The sequence below is a fragment of the Zingiber officinale genome, chromosome 7B (genome assembly GCF_018446385.1).
Source record: "Zingiber officinale cultivar Zhangliang chromosome 7B, Zo_v1.1, whole genome shotgun sequence".
NCBI lineage: Eukaryota > Viridiplantae > Streptophyta > Magnoliopsida > Zingiberales > Zingiberaceae > Zingiber > Zingiber officinale.
Window position 1 is genome coordinate 113,232,207 of NC_055999.1, and position 7,530 is coordinate 113,239,736.

General features: G+C 41.9%; 1 long non-coding RNA gene across 1 annotated transcript; it reads right to left on the reverse strand.

The window, feature by feature from the left end:
* Window positions 1-5,988: 5,988 nt before the first annotated feature.
* Window positions 5,989-6,474, reverse strand: LOC122004084. Its single transcript, XR_006118212.1, has 2 exons — window positions 6,381-6,474; window positions 5,989-6,134 (listed from the first exon to the last, which is right to left on the reverse strand). It is a non-coding gene; the product is annotated as an uncharacterized LOC122004084 (long non-coding RNA).
* Between the last annotated feature and the right edge of the window lie 1,056 nt (window positions 6,475-7,530).

A 7,530-nucleotide genomic window follows, 5' to 3' on the forward strand; every position in this document is an offset into this window, starting at 1 on the left:
CCGTTAGATTCGATAGAGGGGGGGTGAATATCGATTCGAAAAGTCGAGTAAAAATACGCAGCGGAAAAGTAAATGAACACAGTTGTTTTTACTTCGTTCGGAGCCTGTGACGACTCCTACTCGAAGGCCCGTGGTCCTTGACCACTTTCGTTGGGCAATCACTAACAATTCGAATATAATTACAAAATGAATACAGGGAATGCTAGTGAAACAAAGTAATACCGACAAGGAAATTAACTAAAAACCGAAGGAGCACTTTGTCGGAGCTTTGTTGGCGTCGCAGCAGAGCAGCAGGACCAGCAGTAGAAGAGTTCTCAGATTGATGATTCTGAAGCTCCTGCCTGGGGCTTCTTTTATATGTTGCTCCGGGCGCCTGGATTCCTTCCGGACGCCTGGAATGTGATGTAGCTGCTCAAACCGAGATGCTCCACGTGGTGACGACTTAGCTGGATATAATTTGCCTTCCGGGCGCCCCTTCTGGGCGCCCCGACCACCTTGTTCCAGAAAACTCCCTTTTCCTGCAAAACAAAGTTAGTCCGAGGCAATATATATCCTGCAACATAGATTGTTAGCACATTTTATAATAGTATGAATTAGCACAAATAGTATGACTTAGATTCTGTCTTTCCGAGACCGGAATCTAGTCACGATCTCGACTTAGACATCTGAAATGGATCTAAGCCGGATCGACGCCTAATGTTCCCTTCCCGGGAACGCGTCCTCGCAGTCACTCCCCTCCAGTGACTTACCTCACTTACCTGCTAGACGTCCGGTCAGCCCGTCGACCCGTCTGGACTTCTCGCCAGCTATCCGGTCAGCCCGTCGACCTAGCTGGACTTCTCGCCAAGCGTCCGGTCAGCCCGTCGACTCGCTTGGACTTCGTGCCAGCTATCCGGTCAGCCCGTCGACCTAGCTGGGCTTCGTGCCAGACATCCGATCAGCCCGTCGACTTGTCTGGACTTCTCCTGCACACTTGATCAACGTGTCAGACAATAACAAACTAACTTAACCTGATTTGTCATTCATCAAAACATGGGTTAAATCGTTAGTGCTAACCGCACCAACAGCGCCTTCTTCACCTCTACAAGTGGAGTCGTACATGGAGCTAGGAATCCCAAAGCTCTGGATGAGATGGAATCGCCTTGCCCAACCGGGCCAAGGGCTTGTCGATGGCGGATTCTAGAGATGAAGATGGGAGCACCTCTCCCAATCAGAACAAGGGTTTGATGATGTTGAAGATGGACTTGTAGAAGTTAAGGTGGAAGACGATCACACCCTCTTCTCTTCCCCAAGTGTGCGTTTCCTTGCGCGAGCCTTCACAACTGGGGTGAGGTGGATGATAGCCTCTCCCAATCGGGATGAGAGCTTGTGGATGAAGGTAGCCATTGGAGATGGAGATGAAAGTGCCTCTTCCCAACCAGGTTAAGGGATTGGGATCGGATGGAGGTGGAGAAGGAGAAGGAAGAAGGAGAAGGAAGAAGATGACTCTCTTTGCGCTAATCTCAAGTGTGGCTTTTATATCAAGTGATCTAGCCACATGCGACATGGCTACGCTAGGGGGCACGACCAGGCCATGTTGGCTATTGAGGTGGCCTCCAATCTGGCTTCAGGGTGGGACACGACCATGCCGTGTTACCTACTATGATGTGCTCCGAGCTCCTCTTTTGATCCTGATCGATGCTCTCTTTTGATTCTCTACAAAATCACATTCATATTTTGAAAAATAATGTCATAAATGTAGAGAAATAAAAATGAAGCTCTAAATTAACCCTGGCACATAAAATACTATATGAATCAACATTTAAGCATACAAGAGGAATAAAACGCCAAGTATACAAGTCAAAATAATGCGTCAAATCGTTAGTTATCAATGCTCCATGTAATCCTTCATAGATCTTCATAGACCTTAAGCCATTGGATATCCATCAACCTTGGCCGCACCAAGTCATCTCCATGTGTATTCCTCCAAGTCCTACCAGACTCAAATACACATCAAAACAAAAGGCAACCTACTTAAATTCTTTGCCCATGCCTATGATTGTTTTCAATCACCATAGATGTTGATTGTGTTGGATCGAAAGCGCTAGGGGGGGGGGGGGGGGAATAGCGCTCATGGCTTTCACGTTCATTTCAGAAATATGCAGCGGAATAGAAGTAAATGAAAAACAGTCGCTAACACCAAGGGTTTTACTTGGTTCGGAGCCTGTGGCGACTCCTACTCCAAGGCCCACTCTCGTTGAGCGTTTACTTCGAGTAATCACTATTAATTCAGAAGTTATAATTTGAAGTACAATATAAATGAAAAACTTATATCAATAAACAAGGAATTAGTAAACTTGAAGCTTCTGGTCGTCGGAGTTGTGTAGCAGCTTTATCGGATTGTTCTCTAAGCAACACACGGAAGACGGATTGCGATTTCGAGTTGTTCTTTGCTACTGCTCGAGACATGCTTATATAGCCCATTGAGGGAGCCCTCAACAACATGGAGGGCGCCTCCAACACCGTCGGATTCGCAGCATGGATAAGCTCCGATTCGCCCACAACCTATTTGCCCGAGGGTGTCTCCAAGCCATAGAGGGCGCCCTCTACCCAGCATCCAGGGTGCCTCCAGCTCCATGGAGGGCTCCTCTTGCTTTGCTGGGTGGAGTCTTCAAGCATTGCACCCGAGGCGCCTCCAAGCTCTATGGAGGGCGCCTCGGGTACTGTTCATCCGAGGCTTTAAGACTTTTTCACTCCTTGTAAGACATGTTAGTCCAAAATACAAAACATATCCTGCAAAATAGAGTTAAACATAATAAAATAAGATTAAGATAAATATTTGCCAGTCACTGGACTGTCCGGTTCTGACTTCGAATTTCCATCCGAAAATCCTAGGTCAAACTGACGCCTACTGTTCCCTCACCGGAGAACGCATCCTCACCTACTCCACTCAGGAGAGTTTACCTATTGCCAGACCGGTCATCCAGATCGATTGGACTTTTGCTCAGTGTCCGAGGCTCCAGAACTTTCTGCTGGACGTTCGCTCCATGACCCGTCCAGTCTTCCACCCGATTTGCAACACCATGACTTTCCACCTAGAGTTCTCGACTCTAGGGTTTTTCCCCGAAGCCCTCGACCCGTCAAGACTTTCTGCCTAGGATTACCACCCCCTAGGACCTAGGGTTACCACCCCTAGGATTTTTCACTTGCCTAATCACAGTTAGGACTTTTACCTAAGTACACTTAGGACTTTCCTGCAAACTCATTCAAACATGTTAGGCCACAAATAACCTTAACTTTGAACCCTTTGTCATTATCAAAACTCAGATTCGATCGTCGGATGCTTCCCGCACCAACAAATTGCACTAACAATCTGTTGGGGATTGGATGAATAAGGCAGAGGGGATGAATAGTGATCATACATTAATAAATGTGCTTTTATCTACTCTTTCTATCGAGCTAGCAAAGTTACAAACAATTAGCTTAGAAGAAATGAAAACATAAAAGAATCACACTTACAAGAATCACTAACATGTTTGTTTAATGTGGTTTGACAACCTTATGATTCATTGATAGACCACTGTTGAAAAACACCACTAACTTTCTCCTTCTTAGTCAACTACCAAAGGTGGAAAACCTCTTATAAGCTCAGGATTACATAAGGAATACAAGGAGAAATAAAATAAGGAAATACAAGACTCTAATACTGTTTTACCAACCCTATTTTACTTGCCTTGAAGCCACCATGAAGTCCTCCATTTATAGTCTTCAAAATCTTACTATAATTCTATCTACCACCTAGTAGTTGATTGTTTCATCTTCATCAGTTGATTAGTTCTCACGATACAAATGTTATTCCACAACAATGTCTCCTTAATGTTGGTACAATTATCCTCTAAGGTTTATATTTGATAATATGTTTAAGTCAGGCCAAGGTTGACAAAGGAAAAGTCTAAGTAGATCAAGGGTGACCGGTGCTTGGTGATTAGGTAGAAGTTCTTACAAGTCAAGGTTAACTTAAGCAAGACTAAGAAATCCTAACATGTCAAGAATGACATAGGCAAGTGAAATGTCTTGATAGGTCAATGGTGGCTTAGGCAAGGGAAAGTCGACTAGATGTCTAGCGAGAGAAAAGTCCAAGCAAGTCAAGGGAACTAAAAAATTAGCAAAATGAAAATCCTAGGGGAGTGAACCCTAAGTAGTGAGAAGTCTTAGAGAAGTGAACTCCAAATAAGAAGAAAGTCTTAGAGAAGTGAACTCCAAGCAAGTGAGAAAGCTATAAGTAGATAAAGTAGACTAGATACTAGATAACATATCCTATAATGAGAAAGCTAAGTAGATAAAGTAGACTAGATACTAGATAACGTATCCTGTATGTTGTTTGTGCTCTATGTTCCAAAAAGCTAGAGTTGATAGAACGAACTCCAAGGATTTGGTCGATTGAAAGTGGTTCGACCGACCCAAAGGTTCATGTGATCGAAATTGATCTAAGCACTCAGAAAGTTCCAACTAGATCACATCCAAGATCTGAGCGAGGCGATCAATGAATAGCAGTTGACCAAGATCTAGATGATCATAGATGATCCAGGCAAATGAAAGTTACTAGCTAAGTCAACAAGATCTGAAGTTCACAAGGATCAGATCGACAGTTGAGTCAGCAACAGTCTAGGTTATTAGAAGGCTTCCAAGCGATCGATAGGTGCCATGTTAGCAGCTTGAAAGAGTGCTATAAAAAAGGGAAGGGGGCTCGAGGTTCATAATTAAAAATCAATTGATCTCATACTCGTATTCTGTGCTCTTATAGTTCTATTTGGGTGATCTAAGAAATACAAGGACTGGTACAATCACATTTAGGACTTTCTAAGGCGATCAATAACTCTTTGCTTGTTTATTTATAAGTCTTATTTTATTATTATTGTGTTTGTATGTTTGATCAATTTGTAAGCGGTTTCTCTACCACCAAAATGTATTTGGAAAGAAGAAAAGTAATAATGCTTATCTTCAAGGAATAGTCGTGGAGTAGAGACTTAAGGGGGTTACGAACCACGTTAAAATTGGTGTGTGCGTTCTACTTTGTCTTGTTTGTGTTATTTATTTATTCTATTGGTAGACAAGAACGACACACGAAGAGAAAATAAAATAAATGTTATTCACCCCTTCTTGCACATCGGATCCTTGCATACAACTATCAATTGGGCTAACAACTAATGGAGCAGATTAGATGTATGGATTGTGATTTAAATTATAAATTTCATATAATTTACTTCAATTGTGCAACAAAAGATGACATTATAAACATAAGCGTCACATTTTAAAAAATTATCTTGTACAACATAAGGTAAAAGAGGAATCAATGTCGGAGATCCAAAAAAGGGAAAGAGCACTTTATATCACTATAAAAAAAAATCAGTTTATCGACATAATATACCGACGGAATATTATTCCGTCGGTAATTTCCGACGAAAATTAGATTCCGTCTGTAATCCTATTATTTAAATAGTTTCCATCATTTTTTTATGAAAATTTAATTCCGTCGACGGACATTTAATTCCGTCAGTAATATATTCCGATGGAATTAAATTTTCATCGATAAAATGATGGAAACTATTTATTATTGGGAAAAATAACAGGGTTACTCATCTCCAACGAAATCTAATTTCCGTCGGTAATCTTGAAATAAAATTACACTACAAAAAATAATTAGGATTACCGACGGTATATAATTTCTGTCGATAATATCTGATGGAATATAATTTCCGTTAGAGATTATGGACGGGAATTAGATTTCGTCGGTAATCTCCAAATAAATATACTGTAAAAAATAATCAAGATTACCGACGGAATCTAATTTCCGTCGGTAATCGGTAATCCCGAAAATAAAATTAGGGCTCTGGTCCTTCTCCTCGCCCGCTCTCGGTTTTCTCCTCTTCAGCGATTCCGGGGTGATCTCTCATCTCCGGCGATCTTCGGATAAGTTCTCTCCTCTTCTCTCCATTTTTCTCCTCTCCGTCAGTCACTAGCACACGGCTGGTGGTTATGTCGGCCGCCGGCCGCATGCCGATGGGTGTTCCGACCGCTAGCCGCATGCTGGTGGCTGTGCTGGCCGCTATGAGAGGTTAACATCACCTCTGTAGCAGAACCTATCTTCGGAGCCTCTGCAACTCATAAGAAGCAAGCAAGTTCTGTGAAAGTTCATGTAGACAAGAAGAAGATAGACGCGAGGAAGAAAAGTTTAAAAAGACTATAGACATGTTATACTAGGATACAACGAATTCAAAACATCCAAGTGTTGTGGATCCCAACTCCAAAACTGTTTATTAATTTGTATCACGTTAGTTCTTTGTTTCATTATTTTTCTAGGAAAAAAATATTGATTTCCTTCTTATTGAAGCTAGAATAACCTTTGATTGAACCGGAAGATTATAAATCAAGAAGCTTCCTGCAAAGTTGCCATGGAATTATTTTCACCCCACTTTGAAGAACCAACCAGAGAATAAGCTTCCGTCTCAGTTTTTTTTTCTCCACTTGACTATTATAAGCGATAGAAATGACCCCCTTTTTCCTCTCCAGCTTCTCCAAAAGATCCGAAATGTTATCTCCTTATCTAAATTATTGCACATCCTTTTCATTCAGTTCATACTACTTTGCACGAATTCCTTGTTAATCACATTTGTATGGATAAAATTACACTTGTCAAAAAATTTCAGTGAAAGACTATCTTTGTGTGAACCAATACATCTTTCCCTATATGTGGCTTAGATGGAATTAGATGAGGTTATGCAGTTGGTTGTAAATTCCAATTTTTGTTACATAGGTTTTGTTCAATTAATATGATGTTGTATTGACTCATGTGGTAAAAGGTAATTCGCTCGCCCCCAGCACCTCCGCTAACCATTCCCTAGACCAACACGGAGGAGGTAAATCACGGGTGGCTACTAGCCATTAGTGCAAATGGCCAAGACATGGGGGAGGTTATGCTCGGTCACGCCGAGTTTCGACCTCAAGACCTTATGTGACAACACCCAATGTCTTAACCATTGCACCGCCCCGAGGGGACGATGTTGTATTGACTCATGAACTAAGTATCAATCGTCCCCTCGGGGCGGTGCGATGGTTAAGACATGGGGTGTTGCCACATGAGGTCTTGGGGTCGAAACTCGGCGTGACCGAGCATAACCTCCCCCATGTCTTGGCCATTTGCACTAATGGCTAGTAGCTACCCTTGATTTACCTCCTCCGTGTTGGCCTAGGGACTGGTTGGCGGGGGCGCTGGGGGCGAGTGAATCGCCTTTTGCCACATGAACTAAGTATCAATCAGCTATTGAACATCAATTTCAAAATCTTTTATGGCTTGATTATTTGATTTCATTTAATTCGTTACTGCATCTTCTGATGCAGATGCAGTCAAAATCCAAACTAGGTACTATACCAACATAACATCCAATATAGTTAGCTATAAGCTAACACTATCCTCTGTAACAATTTTAGATTCAAAAACTACCAGATTATTCTGTTGGGAGAAGGTTAAAGTGAAGATATTCTTATAAAGAT